This window comes from Pinus tabuliformis, chromosome 9 (genome assembly GCF_031772625.1).
Source record: "Pinus tabuliformis cultivar Carrire ecotype Pingquan chromosome 9, CPIR1, whole genome shotgun sequence".
NCBI classification, from domain to species: domain Eukaryota; kingdom Viridiplantae; phylum Streptophyta; class Pinopsida; order Pinales; family Pinaceae; genus Pinus; species Pinus tabuliformis.
The window spans coordinates 1,322,204,579-1,322,226,400 of NC_142307.1; the positions used below are offsets into that span (position 1 = coordinate 1,322,204,579).

Consider the following 21,822-nt stretch of genomic DNA (forward strand, 5'->3'; position numbering starts at 1 on the left):
GGAACACAATCTCCCTCTCCGTAGGTATTCTCCAACCTACGTCCAGTATCTCTGTACCTCCTACCTCTGTAACAAATGTATGGTTTTTCCCCCGGTGTCATAGATTGCTAGCTCCACACGCTGAGCCAAATCTATGCTCTGATACCACTGTAATATTCCTAACCCAGAATATTCCTCAAACCCTAGCAAAAACTCCAACCAAATATGTGCAAATGATATAATAACCCAGAAGTGATAAAATAACAGTGGAACAGCATATAATAATGTAAACCGGAAATATAAGCAGATACACAAGAAATGCAGCGAGAAATGCTAAGCCATTTTATTATACTGAGCAATGAATGAGTACAAGAGGTGATTAGACAGATCGCACCTTGACTTGCACAAGGCAAGTGAAGAAATACTCTCAGAATGACAAGAATGGCCTCTCTGCGTGGATGTTGTTACTGTGCTGCTGTTGCTACTGCTAGAAAACAAATGATGATTTGAAGCTGCTCCCCTCCTCGGAAAAAGCTAAAACTCTATATTCGAGCTCTACTCAAGAAACCCAGAAAAACCCAGAAAGCTTTCCTGGAATGGCCTCACACTAATCTGTGTCTCAGCTGCTAGGAAACTGTCGTGTTGCTGCTACTGCTAGAAATCGAATGAGGATTTCGCGCTGCTCCCCTCCTCAGGGAAGGCTGAAACTCTGGAATCGGACTCTACTCAAAAAACCCAGAAAGCTTTTCTGAAAACAAGAGGTGATTAGACAGATCGCACCTTGACTTACACAAGGCAAGTGAAGAAATACTCTCAGAATGACAAGAATGGCCTCTCTGCGTGGATGTTGCTGCTGTTGCTACTGCTAGAAAACAAATGATGATTTGGGGCTGCTCCCCTCTTCGGAAAAAGCTGAAACTCTAGATTCGAGCTCTACCCAAGAAACCCAGAAAAACCCAGAAAGCTTTCCTGGAATGGCCTCACACTAATCTGTGTCCCAGCTGTTGGGAAATTGTCGTGCTGCTGCTACTGTTGGAAATCGAATGAGGATTTGGGGCTACTCCCCTCCTCAGAAAAGGCTGAAACTCTGGAATCGGACTCTACTCAAAAAACCCAGAAAGCTTTTCTGAAATGGCCGACCCCCGAAAATCACCCCCTTGGGGTTCTACGCAGTTCCTCAAAGACGCTGATGAAACTGCTGCTGAAATGCTGATGAATCTACTGCTGGAATGCCAATGGAAATACCTTGCCCGAGCAGGCACTCGAAGTCCCCCGAGGCTAAGGGTGAGATCTCCGAACGGAGACACTCAATGCACTAAACAGTGTTGCAGACTAGCTAAATAGCGAGCGTGCTCTAAGTCGAAATGACTATCACAAATGCTCATAACCAGAATGATCCCAAATGAGGGGGTTCCTCTCTATTTTATAGCCTCTGCCTCTCACAATCCCTAGGCTCACTTTCTCTTGCGTGATCCCCTTCTTGCCATGTGTTCCTTCCCTTCTACGCAGTCCCTCCATGTGTCTGTGTGGGCCCCATTTCTGCGTCCCCCTTTGGCCCCCTTGGTTCCCCCTTAAGTCACAACGTTGTGCTACCTAGGAGGTGACTTTTTATTCTAAAGTGAGTTATGTTCCCCCTTCCTCACTTTTTATTTACAAATAACTATAGAAGGCAAAAATCAAACAAAATCAAATATTCCAATTAGCCATAGCTAATTAGGAATATTACACCACCTATGTGCTTTTGACTCGGTTAATTTCCTCCACATAAGAAGTTAAACTTACCATTCACATAAAGAGATTTTGTATTCCTTTTGTTTTTCTTTTACCTTGAAAATACCATGGGTTGCTAAAAGCACGAGCTTGTAAACCACTTAATGGAGAATCAAGATAATATTATCTACTCTTCCTTCTCTTACGTATAATTTTAAAGATGTTTGGAAAGATTCCCTTTTGATTTTATCATGCACTTTTTATCATGTAGAACCTTTTTATATATATGAATGTTCTCCTTCAAAATTTACATAGGAAACTATATATCTTTTTTTAATAGTATATTTTTTTTTATTTTTTCTTTTTTTCTTTGACTATCTCTTTTTTTTGTGTGTTTAATGGTCAAAGCCCTAAATGACGAAACTGGTGAAACAGAGAAACTCCAACTGTGTAGTGAAACACTTCAATTGTGACGAAAACAAGGTTGGCAAAGGATTAATGGCCAAAGACCGGATCAGACTGGTTCTCTTCAGCAGTGAGCGTCCAAAGGATCGGACAGCTCTGATACCAATGAAATAAACAAAGTTCATACTTCCCGTTAAATACTCTAGAAGACTTGGAATACGAAAACGCTCTGATACCAATGAAATAAATAAAGTTCATACTTCCCGTTAAATACTCTAGAAGACTTGGAATACGAAAATATCCATTGAGGATACAAATATTATTATATATAAATTGTATGAAGAATGATGATACAATGAGAATGAGGGTCCTGTATATATAGCCCGATAAGTACCCTTATTATTTTTACATAAATTATGCTCATAACAGTTACCAGGGGTATTCGAGTAGTCACTTTGAATGAAAATGAACTATCTATTGACTACTGTGGATTCTTCTCTAGATCCTTTTGAGACTTCCTAATGCAATGTTCTCCAAACATGAATGTTACAAATACAACAAAATTCCTTTCAATACAAGTCATGCTAGACATTTCAAAACTTACCATTCATATTAGAGCTTCTTGTTAAATTTTCTTAGGGCTTTATTGTTCTTTGCTTTAGATAATTGCATTTCATCATTTACATATTGAATTCACCCCACAGTATCATAACATTATTCAAATTTACAACATTATTCAACAACATATGCAATTATATAGAAAAAACAATATCATTATCAATGCAGCGGAACAAAGGAACAATAGAAGAAAATCATTCACATCGAGACACCAGGATTGGTCGGAGACCAGGGCAAAACCCAATACGGGGAAAACCCTTTCAAATTCTTCTTCTTATTAGATTACCATAAAATGTTTAGCAAAGAGAGTACAATGATCCATATCTTCAACCACAAAACTATCAAGCAAAATCAACTAATAGACATCCAAGAGATGAACCCAACAATGCTAATAAGCAAAACCTTGATTCAGAAGTCTACGGTAAACTATCGAAGTTTGCAGTGAACTGTCAATATCTGCAATCAACTGTAAAAATCAAGACCTAGTTTCCAACCACAAGAAGTGAGTGTATGTGCGTGTAGTTGAAACCCTCCAACCGCACTCATGAGCCTGCGTGCCTGCGATTGTGACCGAAAATACCCTGTAGCATGCCTATGGTTGGGAACCAAAAACCCTAATCATATGTGTGAGCTTCGAACCCTGCAATTTCGGACCTATACGAACCGATCTCCCGAACTACCTAAGATCTGTGCAAGCCAAACCAAAGAAAGAGGAATGAAATGATGATGATAATAATGTCCAAATGAGGTTAAGGTCACTTGTTTTTATAGGCTTCCAAGGGTGACCAATTTCTCTTTAGGATCGATCCGTCCTTTTGTGCACATGTGGGCTTCACTTCAAAAATACACTTTCCCTTGTCCAAATCCAGTGCTTCAAAGATAAAAATTGGTCCTCTCGAAAAGAGGAATCTAGTCCTATGATTGGAATTTGTCACTGAGCTGCCAAATTAACACTCCCTCTTAGCTAGGGATAAATTCCAACTGCATCACGTAATCATCGCAAGTATCCTGTCATCAAATCATGTCCTATCTCAAGTATTTTATCATCAAATGTCGTCATTACTCATCTCGGCTCATCTCTGCTTATCCCTGATTATCTCTTGCTTGTTTCTACTCATACGTTAAATAATCTCGAATCTAAAAGAAGAAGAATTTGACATCAGAGGGGAGCTTAAGCTACCACCCTCAATTCACATCAACAACATCAGAGAGCTTATCTCAATCTGGAACGACATCAAGGAGCACATCTCAACCTGAAACCACATCGGGGAGCTCAATCTCGACCTGGAATCCAATGACAATGAGGAAGCTCCTATGGGACACTCTCACCACAAGTCATCGCATAGGGGAGCAAACATCTTCCACCCTATGTCGAGTAATAAGAGTCATCGTATAGGGAGAAAACATCTTCCACCCTATGTTAATCAATATCTCAGCCATCCTATTGCCCACTGATCTTTCCAATAATGACCCTCAAGAGTAATGTGGTAGAAAACCTGCATCATAATTAGCTTGGGTGAGATACCCGACTTACCAAAGGTAAGGATCACACACCGCCAAGCTCTCTCAACCCGTTGGTCAGACGGGGAGTGACAATCCCAACAAGCTCGGCTTGTGGGTATGATGCCAAACAGGGTATACTCTGCATAGACAAAGATAGGGGAGCAACAATTTCTACCCTATGTGTAACAAATAGGGGTGATACCCTATTGTCCAGAGATCCCTCGACCCCAGGAGCCCTCAATCTCAATTCCACACCCTAAGAGCTCAAACAGAGGGGAAGAGTCGGCTTAGTGTCCTCGATCAGCCCTGCTCTCTGTAGATCAAAAACATATCAACATGCTCATATCCATTACTTGCTTATTGAAAAGTTCAATCACAATGCCTCATACATTACCCAGAGTTGCAGCCCTCTGTTTTCCTGTTCATGCAGGACATCAAATCAAATATTATATTAGAAAAAATACATTATATAAAAGGATACCTTATTCATCCTCCCTAGTATGGATGTATCAACCACAAGCCTAAGTTTGTCTCATATAGCAGCACTCTCTCAATGCATGAATATATCTCAGTTTCATCAATATGAGGGATTTTTTGCCAATTGGATCCCACTCTTTACTGTCGCAATGTATCACTATCATATCCAAAATCTGCTCAAACAACTCTCCAAAGAGCTTCCTCAACCAAACTGCCCCACAGCTAGCCATGCTAGCAACAATGTACTCAACCTCGGTTGTGCTTAAAGCTACGGACTTCTATTTCCAGCTCATCACAATGTCATGGCAGATCCCAAGCTAAAACGGTACCCAGATGTGTTATTTTTGTCATCATTTGTGCATCCATGCAGTCGTACATCTCCTGTAGTATATCTCAGACCAAGATTGATCGTCCCATACTATTATCTCAAAGTGTGCTTGGCGGCAACCCAATGTGTATGAAGCGGCTCAATCATGAATTGACTCAGGTTGTTCTCTGCAAAACATATGTCTAGATGGGTGTTCACAAGGAACATCAATGCCTTAATCAATTGTCAGTTGCCAAGTCAGGTTCAGTAATATCTTTTGCATAACTTCTTGAAATTCAATCGAAGTGTCCAAGGATTTGCATTTCCACTTTCTCAAAACTCTTCAATAGCTTCATGATATATATTTTCTTTTCCAAACTTCAGAAAGTAATTCATCATGCCAAGATTCTTCATTTCGAACTTCAGAGGCCAACTCCCTCTTACTTTGATCATCAGAGGCTCTTTACCTATCAAGAAAAGACCATCAGCATAGAAAACCAAAATCAAAGGCATACCTTGGACCACTTTGAATTATATGTTCGGATCAACACATTTTCTTGGCTTCACTAGGTAACTGTTAATGCGAACATACCAGGCTCGGGAAGCTTGCTTCAAACCATACAATGCTATCTGCAAACATTATACTGATCAAACCAATATACTCAACCTCACACAAATCAATATTGTGCAATCAAAACAAATAAGTCAGTTTATCAAGCCTTAGATGCCAAATCAAAACTAATAGCAAAGCTATAAAAGTTTCTGTCCAGATCATTGTGACAAACTCTTCAAGACTAGGTGTCGGGTGGAGCTCACATCCAAATACCAAGTTACAACCTTATCTATTTTCATGTCAACAATTGTTATTTACCAAGAAATATCATGCCAAACTTTATCAAGCCATCCTCATGATCATAATATAAATCATTTTTGTCACTAGATGAAAATGCATACACCAAGGATAAGTCATATAAGTTTCATCCATTCATTGTGAGATCACTACATACTGAATTACAATTGTTTATACTTCAATTAATGTGCCAAATGCCAAAGGTGCCAATACAGAATCAATTATGAATGTTAAGAGTCACTTAGCCCACCAAGTCAAATAAGTCATAGCATCGTCATATCAAGGCAAATTCCCAGCGAGTACCAAATCTTGATCAAAACTCTAACTTGTTATTACTGTGAATTCAATCAATCCATAAGCCAAAACATATCTATGAATTATCAAGCATCATGTCAAAGTTCTAAGGCATCATCAATTATCCAAGCCAATATTGCTCATCTATACTAAGTCAAGCCAATAAGCCAAATCTTGTCAAGTCCTTGCAACTTTTACCAAATACTAGCTCAAATGATCAAGTCAAGGCAAACAACATACTGATATGCATATTTCAGTCTCCTGCAAACACAAGATTAGCCAAGACATTCACATTTTCTATTATAAGTCAAACATTATATAAATCTCAAAAACTTCCCTGCTCATAAAACTCTCCATCATCTGCTCCATTTCTGTAGGTTTGTCATACTCCTAGTGCACTCCTAGTCTCATGGGATTTTAGCTTTACAAGCTCAACTGCACGCACAGGCCTTCTTCCATGTAGTTGAGAGGCTTATAACTGCACCCTTAAGCCTTTTTCCCAGTGGTTGAGGCTTGGACTAGGAGAAACCTTCTTTGCTCGTATCAAAACTTGCCAAAACCTTTTTAACAACACTAGATCGTTATTCATGTCCAGAATCCTTCCTTTAACAGTGAAGTGTCTTCTATTCATTTTTTGTAATTAATAATAGGTGTAGAGATCTCATGGAGAGTTTCTCCCTCTGAATGGGAAGCCACTTTAGTCATCATCATTCAAGACATCAACTTGTTTATCATAATGTTGTCATGCATCAACAAAACTGTCAAATCATGAAGTCAAACCATATCAGGTTTTTCAAACATTTATGCATCATATTCATAGCATATCAACATCAACTACTTCATCATCACATATGAACATGACATCAAACATTCATCAAGGGTTAGTGTCAAATAATTAGAATAGCTAATAGGAGTATACTTCAAGGATCATAATCACAACATCACTTCTTTATCACATTATCCAACCATCAAGACAGGGCATCCAAATTTACCACATTGTCAAATTTACTAAGCTTATCAAAACCTAACAAGAAGGTCCTCAGTATCAATCTTATTGTTACACTTTTATCATCAAGGTTATCATGCTTATCACAAGCATTAACAATAGTATCAAGTCACCATATATCAAAAACAATGTATCTAGCTTGCTTCATAAAATCAAGAAATCCATCATGTCTAAAATGTAAGATACTTGTCAAATATCAAGTGCACCAATATATCACATGTACCATAAATCAAACTTACTTTCATATGCATATATGAGTCATTGATGAAGGTGATATTTTCATCATACCTTACGGCTCAACATGTCTTCCAATCTTGCAGCTAAATCATAACATTGAAACAATACACTATACATACCTTGTAGTATTCAGATACCTTTGCAACTTGTTGCTCTTATTTGTTATTGCCAGTTGTAGTACTTGCATATTGAAGTTTACAAATGCTACTTTGAAAATTTTCAAAAACTTTCTTTAGGTACTTCTTTCCTTTTCCAGTACCAGCTCTTCTCTTCCTACACAAGCTTTCTTTTCCTGCACCTCAAGAAGAATCTGCTTATCACATCTTATCTTAGACGTTAGAAATTATCACATGCTAAAATATGCAGGAAGCAATAATCAAAACAATAAGTTAAAACAAGAATAGTATCACAAAGAAATAACATCATCCTAAAAGGTACTTATCTTTAATGAGAGGTGATCAACTCCCTCTTGAACCAGCGTTCAAGAATCATTACCGTCCATTACCTATGTAACAATGTTGACTTCAATATTTCCAATTGTCTTCATCAGCAACCTAGCACTGATTGAGACTATCCGTCTAGGGTTTCGCTTAAATCTGTCACAAGTGCTAGAGCAACTTTTCATTGATCATGCTAGGGTTTCAAAATTGCAAAACTCAAGCTTTATCATATTCCAGGGTTTCTTCCAAACCCTAACCTCATGATATCCATCAAACCCTAATAACTAGATTGTCTAGAGTTTCCTTCAAACCCTATTATTCTTTTAGGTCTCCTCCATTTTCTCTTGCTTCCATCAATGGTGTCTTTATAGGGGTGATCTCAATGAATTTTCTTCAACCCAACTCTAATACCATGTTAAATTTTCTTAGGGCTTTATTGTTCTTTGCTTTAGATAATTGCATTTCATCATTTACATATTGAATTCACCCCACAGTATCATAACATTATTCATATTTACAACATTATTCGGCAACATATGCAATTATATAGAAATAACTATATCATTATCAATGCAGCTGAACATAAAGGAATGATAGAAGAAAAGAATTCACACATAGAAACACCAGGATTGGTCGAAGACCAAGGAAAAACCCACTACGGGGAAAACCCTTTCAAATTCTTCTTCTTATTAGATTGTCATAAATATTCAACAAAGAGAGAGTATAATGATCCATATCTTCAACCACAAAACTATCCAGCAAAATCAACTAATCAACATTCAAGAGATAAACCCAACAATGCTAATAATCAAAACCCTGATTCAGAAGCCTGTTGTCGACTGTCAATATTTGTGGTCAATTATCGAACTCTACAGTCAATTGTCAATATCTACGATCAACTGTAAAAATCAAACCCTCGTTTCTAGCCGCACGGAGAGAGTGTACGTGCATGCAGCTGAAGCCCTCCAACCACGCTCATGAGCCTGTGTGCCTGTGGTTGTGATTGAAAATACCCTGCAGCATGCCTACGGCTAGGAACCAAAAGCCCTAATCACACGTGTGAGCTTCAGACCTACAATTTTGAACCTATATGAACCAATATTTGTGAACTATCTTAGATCTATGCGAGCCAAACCAAATAAAGAAAAATGAAATGATGATGATAATAATGTCCAAATGAGGTTGAGGTCACTTGTATTTATAGGCTTCCAAGGGTGTCCAATTTCTCTTTAGGGTTGACTTGTCCTTTTGTGCACATGTGGGCTTCACTTCAAAAATACACTTTCCCTTGTCCAAATCCAGTGCTTCAAAGATCAAAATTGGTTCTCTCGAAAAGAGGAATCTAATCCCATGATTGGAATTTGTCACTGAGTTGCCAAATTAACACTTGTTAAACTTCTCTGGGATGCTTGCAGCCCATGATTGGAATTTGTCACTGAGTTGCCAAATTAACACTTGTTAAACTTCTCTGGGATGCTTTGCAAGCATCCCTATATTTATCTTCGAACTAGGCCACAATCACAGAGATAATATGATCCTTCCATACCGGTACATGACTCGAATTTGTCGTTTAAACTTAACATTTCCATCCTTCATTGTTTGATTTTTCCAAAGGCCTTTCAAGTTGGCTTCTTGCTTCCAAATTGATCTGGTTCTCTATTGTTGAGATAACATCCTTCTACTATGAATATAGAAGTAAAGTCTTCAATCAATCAGTAGTGATGGCAACTTGGATCATGTATAGCTTAGAGAATCTTAGGTTCGCATGCTAGAACACAGTCACAAAAGTGCTCACACAAAAGACACAAAGATTGCTTGCTTAAGACAGAGAGAGAGTGAGCCACAGGAAACTCACATGAGTGCATTGAATGAGCTTGCAACTAATACTAAATGATTGGTCTCATTGTATAGGATATGAGTCATCGCATACCTAAAGACAATAACCCACAAAGCTCGCATATATATATGGATACAATTCGCAATGCCACATACGCACGTATGCAGTGCCAAAATCACATAGAGACTTGAAATGTTCATAGAGAAATTTTGGATGCCATTCAACTTATGTCACAAGGAACAATAGATGAATATCACAGAATTTGAATATGACATGGAGATAATGAGCCCAGACTTGTTTTAACACATTTTTGCTTCGATCAAAATGCATACCTTAGGAGCTTGCAAACCAAGGATGATAGCTCGCATGCCAATATAAAGGACTGGATCCAAATACAAGTCACAGACTCAAGCCTTCCCAAAGAATAGGTTTAGTGCAGTTACTGTTGCTTAAGGTCTACCTGTAAATGCCACTATTACCCTTGCTCTTACACAGGAAAACTCCCTTGATTAGTCCGCATCAAATGTAGGAATTTTAGTCCTCTTGTAGTCACATACCAGGACTTTGGTCCTGTACTTATTAAAGAGATTCTCGACCCTTTTTAGACGCAGAAGATAGGTAAGGTTTAGGGCCTATACTCAGCCACTTTTCCAAGGATCTCGATTTCCATTCACAAGAAACACAAACAAAATCACAAAGAATATTTTACCTTGCAACTCGGTGATCTACTCCTCTTGATTACAAAATTTAGGTCTCCTTTTCTCATTATGTAGTAACACAAAACTCAGACTTTGCACCTCTTTAATTGCACAGAATTTAGTTGAGTTGCAGACTTCGGATGGCATAAGAAACAACGTCAAGAACAAACCTTCAAATCTTTTGTACAAACTTTGGGTTTACTCCACAGACTTTGTACTAGATCAGATTTCAACGAGAGACAAGAATGATCAATGTTGCTCTTCAGTGCCCCCCTCCCCCCCAGCTCTGATACCATGTTGATTTTTACAAGGGAAATGCTTAGAGAAAATTTCTTACACAGATAACAATTGTAAACAATCATTATTAGCCTTAGCATTAATCATTAAAACTGTAATAAGAAAATTCATTCATAAGCATGAAAGAGCAATAGTAAATCACCATAGAAACCAAGAAACCATGAGACAAGAGACAAAAAAATTAGGCCTGAGGCCAGGGCAAAACCCACAAGGGGAAAACCCAAAAAATTCTTCCTTATGTGAGAGAGAGAGAGAGTTCAAGATACATCATTTCATCAGAGATGACAATAACAAGATGATAGCCAAACCAGTAACCAAGATCATGATCAAATGTCAAGACAAAAACTAAGCTCCTGAAATTTCGGCCTCCTTCTTAACTTCGCTAGATCAGAGCTCCATAAGAGACAAATTTGATGTGTGTAGCGAATTGCTCAAGTGAGGTGGAGAGAGTCACATATATATAGTCTTCTCAAGGGGTCGAATGGGTGCCTCAAGGGGGATGGCCAACATAAAATTATTTTGAGGCCAACTTGTAAATTTTGGATGGAAATAATAAATTTAAATTTGAAATTTGATTTCTTCTTTTTCCCTCTATTTTCATTAGAGGAAATGAAAACCATGGCTACAATTTTCAACCGAAACTTAGCGACTAAGGGACCATAGACAAAAATTACTTGTGAAGGTTAAGAAGTCCAACAATACAAAGAAAAAATTAGAACAAGAAAAGGAATGTCTCGAGGAAAAATTCAACGAGAATGTAATGCCCATAAATTGAAAAACAGGAAACATGTAAATACTCATAAACTGGAAAACAGGAAGCATAAAAATATAATTTGCACTTACCTGAACTGCTAGCTGATCCCGTGAAGTTGCCGATACTGCTGATATTGAGCTCCAATTACCAGGGAGACCAATTCCACCCAGCCTGATTGAGCAGAGGCTGACTGCTCAATCCAGCAAGCTTCTCACAGAAGCCCACTGTCCCCCGTGCCCAGAACCTCAGACGGATTCAAGCTCTTCCAATAGCAAATCTCTCACACTGAATTCCTCCTCTGGTTTCACTGTTCCATTTCTCCTCCCCCGTTCTCGGCTCATAATCCCGGTTTTAACCACGGGCCTGGCGGTGGCCGCCCTCCCGCATGCAACCACCGCCTTCCCCTGTCCCGACACGCCTTCTACGCATACGGCTCTCTCCCTGCTGTCATATGCGCTCTGATAAATATCTTATGGGAATTAAACGTCCCCCTTGTATAAGGGTCCTTGTTTTATATAATTTAGTTTTATAAAGTTAACTTATATTTTACAAAGTTTAATTTATAATTATATTTTATAAAGTTAATTTATATATTTTGTAAAGTTTAATATATATATATATTTTATAAAGTTTAGAATTATATTTTATAAAGTTTAATAAATTTATATTTATAAAACTTAAATAAATTTATTATTTAAAATTCATCACATTTGTTTTATTATAAAGTTTGAAACTTTATATAGTGGATTAGTTTAGATGGGCCGTTACAGAGAATCTATCGGAAAAGGAAGAAGAAAATTTGCACACAAAAATCCTTAATCAAAAGTTAATAGAACAAATTAGAGATTTAAAAGATGAAAAGATTGAACGTCATAACACCGAAAATAAGGTTGATGAATCAGAAATTGAAGAACTCTTACATCTCAAAAATCATAATCAAAGTCTACTCACTCAAATTAAGAAACTTTGAAATGGTAAGAAATCATTGAAAAACAAATTAGGAGAAATTTTCACAAAAGAAGTATTGAGGTCTTCAAACATAATAGTGGAAGTTGAAGAAAAAAAAACAAATACCGATCTAGTCAATAGCACAACTCAAGGAGATGACAAATTAGTTGAAGTAAAAACATATTCAGATGTTGCAGTTTAGACGATGAAAATTCCAAGTGAGGATTCTGTAACCAACTCAACAACATCGGTACTTTAAGTAAATCAAGAAATTTCCATACACACGATAAGCGAAAATCAAATCACAAGAACTCCTTTTCGACATTTGAATCACAAGAGTAGACATCTCAAGCAATCTACATATATGTATCACTTAGAACAGAAACAACAAACTTATATTCCAAAGAACACTGATGTCTGCACAATCTAGTCTTACAATAACAATTTATCCCAGCTATCAAATAATTGCAAAGTTCCACAGAAGATTGATTTAGGATGGTTAGATCCCTTCTCAGTTCAACAATTTTGTTTATCACTCAGAGGATCTTATCATCTTGTATCATCGAAGATGAAAACTTGAAGAACTCTAAAAGATATGAATAGATTACAAGACAAAGAAACAAATGACACGCCTTGTTAGCAATAAGCTTTGAGGACAAAGCTTTTCTAAAGAGGAGAGCAACGTTATGAATATAATATATATAAAAATAATATAATAATATAAACAATAACAATCATAAATAATTATTAATTAACTAATAATTAATTATTGAAAAAACATGTCCCAAAGGACATGACCGTTCATGAAAGGGCACCTGCTAGGTATATAAGCGGGCCCTCATTTGCAATCATCTCATATCATATCATATCATATCTCTTATACATTCAACTTTCTTATATAAATATATTATTTGTCCTATAAAGGATATTTACATATTCCAGATATTCTAAATATTTCGTTGTGTGCACGAACCTTTTCATTACATTTGCTTGCCTGATAGTTAATGCGTTGCCGCAAGAGATCATATTCAAATGGGCCGCAGCCACAGGGAGAGAGAATCAAGGGAATTAAGCGCCCTAGAACCACAAAAAAACACCACCTTTGCATCAAAAGTACTTTCCAAAGATCAAGCCCTAAATTAGGGGGTATGCTGGCTCAGGATTAGCCTCAAGGTGATATGTTACCCTAAATTTACCCTTAGAAAAGTCCTTAAAGACAAACTATTGCCCAGATCTCTACCATGAATGAATCTGTTGCCACAAAAAGGGTTGTTTGTTGCCCAGATATGACCTTTGTTGCCCCTAGAATTGTTTTGGATAGACCTCGTTGTCACAGAATTGCTCCTTAGTTGCCTGATACCACACAATCTAGCAGGGGTCCTAGGAGGGGTTCCTAAGGGACCACTACTAGACCAAATGGCAACAACAGGACAAGGACCCACTGTTACAATAGTCGATGTCCCCTTCTCTTTACAAATTTTCACCAATGGGAGGAGTCCAGGTATAAAGGAAATCACTAGAAAGATAAAGGTCAATGATAATGGGCAATGTGATTTCCAAAGCCCATTCAAAGGAGAGGCTCAGATAATAGGTTTGGTTGCTTCAAGAGCAAGATAAGGGCTCTCCAAGAAAGGCTTAAAGGGAGACCTAGGCCTAGGGAATAGGGATATTCTTTTATGAGGGTATCCTAGACCTAAGACTCTCGAAGGAATTAAGATTCCTTAAGTGGCTTAGTAAGATAAAGGAGAAACTATGTTGTGGAGCCACAAAAGGAAGCCTTGGGAAGGTCCAAGCTTCACCTAGGGTTTCGATTATCTTTAAGAGAGTGTCTAGGTCAAAAAAGGATAAAGGAAAGTCACAAGAAAAATTAACTTTCGTTGAGTTTTTTAGTAAAGAGACCTTCAAAATGCCACTAACCAATGAAGACCTAAACCAAACTGAAGTTGGAGCTAGGGCTTGATGTTTCTCACAACCCGACCGTGGGATGGGCCTCAAATTTGGGAGGTTTGCAAAAGACACCCCAACGCAGTTCCTCACCAACTCACTCTTCAAGAGGGTGGCCCTAACGGAATTCGCTTGATGCCCTAGCTAAGTCGTCTAGGGTTAGGGCAGAAATTGCAGTAAAGAGAAAAGATGAAGTTTAGGGTGATCACCAAGGACAAGGATCTGTGCCTAGCCAATTGGGATTAATGGAGTCAAGATAAGCTTTTATTTTGAGATTTTTGCTCTACCAAGGAGTCCTTCATGCAACTTCGCTAGCTTAGAGAGGCACTAGTTAGGTTACAAGAGGAATTTACAAATCGATTTACAAGATTTGATGGAGTTTCAAGGTAAAAGGTACACAACCTGCCCCTACGAACATTCACTCTCTTTGCCAAGATGAATAACATATGCAATGAATCAAGATTCCAAGTGTTTCATAATTTCACATTAATTTTTAGGGCACAAGTAAATCGTGACATAGCATTCCATACATTGGACATGAATCAACAAAAAATTCGCATGAAAGAGCACTTACATGACAAAAAGAGTATATACATCCATCACATTTGCAAACATGAAGCTCCAAGATAAGATAGCAATAACCCAAACATCAAAATGCATCAAGAATACTCCAATTCGTCCATCAATTGCAGGTCTGAATTCTTTTTGAGAGAAGAAATCTAATCCAAGTGATGATGAATGATACAATGAAGCTCTCGTGTATTTTTATGAGCCTTTGGGGTTCAAATTATGTCTAATTAGCCTAATGATGCCCCTAAAATAAAATAATGTGCAAATAATACTATACTTTGGTGACAAGCCCACCAAATAGCTCTAAGAGATGAATAATAACCCTCTCAAGAGGGCTGAAATGATGGAACAATAGCTAATAGGGTCGTTGGAAGACCAAATCAAGTCCCTTGTGTGCCATTATAAATAGGAGGGCTCCAATAACAATGAAAAAGGTGGTGGCCCCTTAATCTCCAAGCAAATAACTTGTGGTGCTCCCAAGTGGTTGTGGGGGCACAAAGAATGGCCTCATGGGTCTTCAACTGGATCAAACAAGCCTGTACTCCATCAATGAGGGTTGTAATGGTGATGCAAGCCCTCCTTTGTCTCCCTAGGTGAGACAAAACCCCATGTAGGCCCTGGATCAACTACCAAGTGTGTGATGCAAGTGTGTAGCTAGTTGGGCAATGTGGTCGAAGTGCATCATCATTGTCAAATAACTGGGACACGAGCAAGCAGTAGGTGGTGTTGAAGGATCCCACAATGTGGCTATCTGCGCTTTGTTATGGTCAAGGTTGATGGCTCTCACGCTCACCCTACAAGTGCCATCATGACCCTTTGGAGGGCCTGGAACCCGTATAGGGAGACCAAACCCCAAGATGAAGACCCACTTACAATCCTGTATAAGATCCAATGTGTCTCCTCACTTTCCAATACAACAATTCATCAGTGCAATTGAGCAAATGAGCTTACGAATCATGGAACCAAGTGGACACTTCATAGTGGCACGCCCTTCTGTAACGGGCTTTAGAATGTACCGGTGCCCCAAGGCTTAAAAGGGAGTTTAATCAAGGACACTATTAGGTGGTTTCAACCTCTAAAGGAGTGACAGGTCCATGGCACATCCGTTAGACGGCAGGTGTCATATGAAATAATGATGGAATGAAGTGGGGCAGCAAGGAAGGCTCCAAGCCACATGCCATGGTACAAGGGTAGCTATAATGAGGGAGGCCCATACTTGGGTGTATAGATGTAGGAGGGAGCAATCGTGGTACACAAGTTACCCTAGGCTCTTGTTTTTCCACCCTTCTTCATATGCCTTTTGCCTTTTATTGATTGTTTTTTTAAAACTGCTTGGGGCTCCAGGGAATGAGAGCATGATGTAAATGATATAGCAGTGAATACCCCCTTAAGGTTGGGCAGTGCATTGCCCACTAGGGGTTGGGACAATCATGGGTTCCTTAATGATACAGGGGGCTCACGTAATGGGCTCTACGAACCAGGGTGATGGCCATAATGATAGGGGTAGAGTTCATGCTTGGCTTTTACGCACGTGCTAAATTTTGATGTTCTGTCCATCTTTTGTATTTTCTGGGACATTACCTGTGTTGGAAAATCAAAGATATTATATTAGGGTTTGATTCTCCGATCTTGATAATTACTTGTGAGTGTGTTGGCTTCTTTTACTTCTTTATTATCTTATCTTTCATCAAGCAATTATACATACATGAAGATCACAAAACAAGAGACACAAGATATAGGCACATGCCAGGGCAAAACCCCCCTCGAGGGGAAAACCCAGTCAAAGTAATTCTTCCTTTCAATAGTATTCTTTGAGACTCTTCACCCTAGACCAAGACCAGACTTTCCCTCCACACCATGTCAGCCTCCAAGATCTTCGACCTCTTTCCAACAACTTCGACTATGCAACAAATCCCAGCAGCATGCAGCTTTCGGCAGCAGCAAAACCTTAGGAGACTTCGATCTCCTAAACCAGACCACGAAACAAAGAGAGAGAGGTACCAAAACTTTGATTTTTCTCTTCTCTAGAGACTCCCCCAAACTCACACTTCTTTCCTCCTTTCGGCAGCAGACTTCGCATCCCCAGCACTTCCCAAAAGATATCGAATTGTTGTGAGAGTGATGCTTCCAAATGACTTCGACTTCCTTGTTTATATAGCCTTCTAGTGGGTCGAATTAGGGTCTTTAGGCCAACATGATGTGGAGGACACATAATTCATATTTTGCTTGATACAAAACCTTTTTACATGATCCGGAAGCCCAAGAAGGGTCTCTTCGAATGTACAATGACTCTATAAACTCAATCTTAATCCTAGGAGTCCACAATGGGGACTTTGACTAATATAATGATGACCCAAGCATGAAACCCATGCTTTAATAAGTCATTGTTACAACAATAAAGATTCTTTTCTTTATTCTTTTGACAAGTACATTATTGAAGACCAAACATAGTTACTTTTTCCAACACTCCCTCTTAACTAGGGAGGTATTCATAATGTACAAATACAATGGAAGATCTCAAACTATATGAAAACATGAAGAACCTTTAGGCACTGCAATGCCATGGACTAGATTCCTGACCAAGGCAATCTATCCAACCAGTCACTCAACAATTTAGGCACCGCAATGCCATGGACTAGATTCCTGACCAGGGCAATCTATCCAACCAGTCACTCAATAGTTTAGGCACCACAATGCCATGGACTAGATTCCTGACCAGGGCAATCTATCCAGGTGGGACTAAGGTGGACTCAAGCTTTCAGCCCCTCTAGGTACCATCAGGCTTACTTGCTAACCACCAACCCAAACATATAGGTGTGTATCCAAAGACCGAGCTCAACAAACAACACCACCTTTCCAATTCTGGGATTCCTGACATCAACACATAGTGTCGACCTGATGTCTCCCTAGGCAATGCTTCACTCGCAAAGCCTCAACAAATCTCTTCCATTCCTTTATCATCAATACAATCACCAATATCTACCAAACCCAGCAGGTTCCTTAGATATTCAAACTTCTTATTAGGAAGAGCCTTTGTTAGGATGTCTGCTACCTATTCGTCTGTCGGAACATATTCTAGCTTCATGATCCCATCCTGCACCAAGTTCCTAATAAAGTGGAACTTATTATTGATATGTTTCGTCCTCGAGTGAAACACGGGATCTCCAAACATCTTGATACAACTTTGATTATCATAGTTAATCACAGTAGGACCCAGAGACTTTTCGAACAAGTCTGTCAGAAGCTTCCTTAACCAAACAGCTTATTTTCCCACTTCACATGCAGCCACATATTCTACCTCAGCACTACTCAATGCAACAAGATCTTGCTTCCTACTCATCCATGAGATCATAGCAGCTCCTAGACTAAAGCATCCTCTGGTAGTGCTCCTTCCATCGGTCTCACTGCCACCCCAATCAGAGTCTGTGAAGCCAATCAGCTTGACTTCCTTACTATCATACTTTAGGCAATGATGTATAGTGCCACGAAGATACCTCAATATATGTTTGGCAGCTATCCAGTGATCATGACGAGGCTCCAACTGAAACTGACTAAGAATGTTTACTACAAAACATATATCTGGCCTAGTATTTACCAGATACATCAGGGAACCCACCAATTGTCGATATAAGGTGGGATCCACGAGACTCGAGTCGGAGCTTCTCAACTTCTTGAGATTGGTGACCATAGGAGTAACCATCGGCTTGGATTCCATCATCCCAAATTTTTGCAATAACTTGATGATGTACTTTCCTTGCCCCAAATATATCTCCCCAAGTCTCTGCCATACTTCTAGACCTAGGTAGTGTGAAAATTTCTAAATCCAATAGCAGAAACCCCTACTGCAATTACTGGTTTAACATCTCCTACTTGTTCTTTGCATTAACAAGTTATTTAATTACATAAATATCGATGTAAACCACAATTGCAGCCTACACATACATACAGATCATGAACTGAAATAAACTGAGACAATCACACAAGGGACACCGTTATTTTTGGACAATCATCCTCGAAAAACCCAATTCGGGAAAACCGGTGCAGCATATAAAGGGTTTGTATTATTAAGCAGATTCTTAAATACAACTAGGGTGCCAAATATGGCTTACCCAACAGAGAAAACTCCTGGCAAAAGTACCTCTATCCGAAGACAGAGATTCCAGCAAATTCAACAACCGGATGATCAAACCCCAAAGATGACCCGGTTGTTCCCAGTGCTGGGCAGTGATGACTGCTCCAAGCTCTGCGCTGGAACTGCGTCACCTCCTCTAGGAGCTGCGTCACCCCTATTGAAATTTATAAGTCTGACACATTAGAAATCCCTACTGCATTATCTGATTTATTATCTCCTACTTGTTCTTTCCATTAACAAGTTATTTATAAATATAAATACCGAAATAAACACAAATGCAGCCTTAACACATATACAAATTAGCAACTGAAATAACTGAGACAATCACACAAGGGACACCGTTATTTTTGGACAAATGTCCCCGTAAAAACCCAATGCGAGAAAACCGGTGCAGCATATATGAGGGTTTTATTATTATGCAGTTTCTGAATACAACTAGGGTACCAGAAATAGCTCACCCTTCGGAGAATTTCCTTGGCAAAAGTACCTCTCCTCGAAGACAGATATTCTAGCTGATCAGCAACCGGATGATTGATCCCACAGCGACTTCGACAGTTCCTCCAGGGACTGCGTCATCACCCTTTTCTGCTCTGTGTCTGCCTCTTAGCTCCCAGTTTGCCCCACGAAAATCCCTCAACGCTACATTTTCAGCCCAACGTCAGCTCTTCTAGCCTCTTCACAACCTCTACTGCCTCTGTGTCAGCCTCTTGACCTTCTTCGTCAACCTCTTAGCCCTCTGTGTCTTCTGCGCTGGCCCACTCAGCCTCTGCGTCAACCTTCCAAGGCTCTGCACTGTCTCTCTGTCACTTTCTCTACCTCTTTGATATGTATTCTCGGCCTTCTGTCGAACTGCCCCTCGCTGCAACAAATCACTAACTCGATTTCTCAGCAAACCCTGCCCCAGAAAATCGAATTCTTGATCAACTTGGTGTATCTCCAACTGACCCTCAAGCCTCCTCTTATACTTAACATGTTAACGATTCAACGGCCGAGATTGAGTCCCTAATCAACAACTAAGATTAGGTTTGGCTTGATCCTCGTCATTTAGAACTTCTCACCCATTTTATATTAATACACATTAATATTTTAATTTTCCTAAGTTTAGACTTAGGAACCCCATTAAAAATATTAATTATCTTAGTATCTCTCCATTAGGGTGGAATTTCCCCAAGCGATTTTTGGGTCTTGGAGATCTTATGTGCCTTAGCCTCTCCACCAATTTTCATGGCTAGGGCACATCTGATGCTACCACAAATCAACAACCCCCACAGTGAGCCTCCCTTGCTCAGAAAGTCGATTTGCTGAACTACTCCCTCTCAGCCCCACAGAATCTCCCCAGCGCTGCCTCTAAGGGCCTGCGTCAGCCCGTTACGACCTCTACGTCACCTGCGTCAACCTCTACGGCCTCTGCGTCACCCTCTCTGGGATTGCGTTGTCTCCCCCGGCACTGCTCTACCTCTCTGCTATGTATTCTTCGACCTCAGACTGAAGTTCCCTTGCCGAACTGCCCCTCACTGCAACTCAGACCACTAGCTCAATTTTCTCAGCAAACCACGCCCCAGAAAAATCAAACTGTTTGATCTCCTTAGTGTGTCTCCAACTGACCATCAAGCCTCCTCTTATACTTTTCATGTTGATGAATCAACGGTCGTGATCTAATCTCTAATCAACGTCCAAGATTAAAATAGGTTTGATCCTCGTCACTTAGAACCTTCTCAACCATATTTTTGTTAATACACATTAATATTTTTTTCCTAAGTTAGACTTAGGAACCCATTAAAAATATTAATTATGTTAATAAATCTTCATCCGGGTGGAATTTCTCCAAACGATTTCTGGGTTCTGGAGATCTCATGTGTTCTAACTCCTCCACAAAATTTCGGAGCTAAAGCACATCCAATGCTACCCAAAATCAACACTCCCTCTTAGCGAGGAATGTGCTCTAGTACCACTTCTCAACAGAGGTACTGCATTGATCCACTGCATCAGTCCTCTGTTTTGTTGATGCTTGGCCTACTGCCCTTCATCCACTGCACCACTGCTTCCTGTACTGTTGCCTATGACTCTGCCACTGCCACTGCTAACTGCTACACTGCAACTCAGTTGCTGAGAAGTAAGCAACTGAAACTTCACCCAAACACTGACATCCTAGTCAGTATGGATGCCTCGTGATCCTGAAGCTGCCTCTACTGCTAGTCTGTGCTGCCCCTCTATTGCCATTGCGCTGCTGCAAACTGCTTTGTGCCTCTCGTACTGCTACAACATCCACTGTGCTACCTCAGACTTTGGCACTCTAGCTCTGCCACTGTCGCTCCATCACACCTTGCTCCAACCGACACCCATCATTATGCTATTATCGTTAAGGGCTCCTGTAGCCGTATGTAATCCAAGAGTTTGGGCACCTCAAGGATCCTGCCCTCTTATGTAGTCCTCTCGACTACAACTCCATATCGCCCCACCTCTTCTCCAAAGGTGCATGAGCACTCATGGCAGAATCGTCATCCTTGCCTTCCTTGTTTACTTTTGTTGGAGCAGCCGTTGATTCAAAAGCTTCTCCCTTTCCTTTCTACCAAGGGCACTGAGTGGCATAATGTCCCATCTCCCCACAGTTGAAGCATCTGACCTTGGTGATGTCCTTCTTCTTCCTCTTTTGCTGTCCCTGCTGTCCCGCTGATGCGAGAGCTGCATCCTCCTCCTCCTCCTTCTTGACCTGGGTTCCCTTGCCGCTACTCCCTGCCTTGGTCAATCTCCTGAGCTCTTCTTGTCGAAGAGCTGCCCACATCTCCTCCCAACTGGGGAGAGTCGCTCTACCCAAA

General features: G+C 39.8%; 1 protein-coding gene across 10 annotated transcripts in view; it reads right to left on the reverse strand.

Moving 5' to 3' along the window:
* Window positions 1–21,822, reverse strand: part of LOC149153393 (uncharacterized) — a 420,894-nt gene that overhangs the window by 329,849 nt on the left and 69,223 nt on the right. The gene's annotated exons all lie outside the window — the stretch shown is intronic.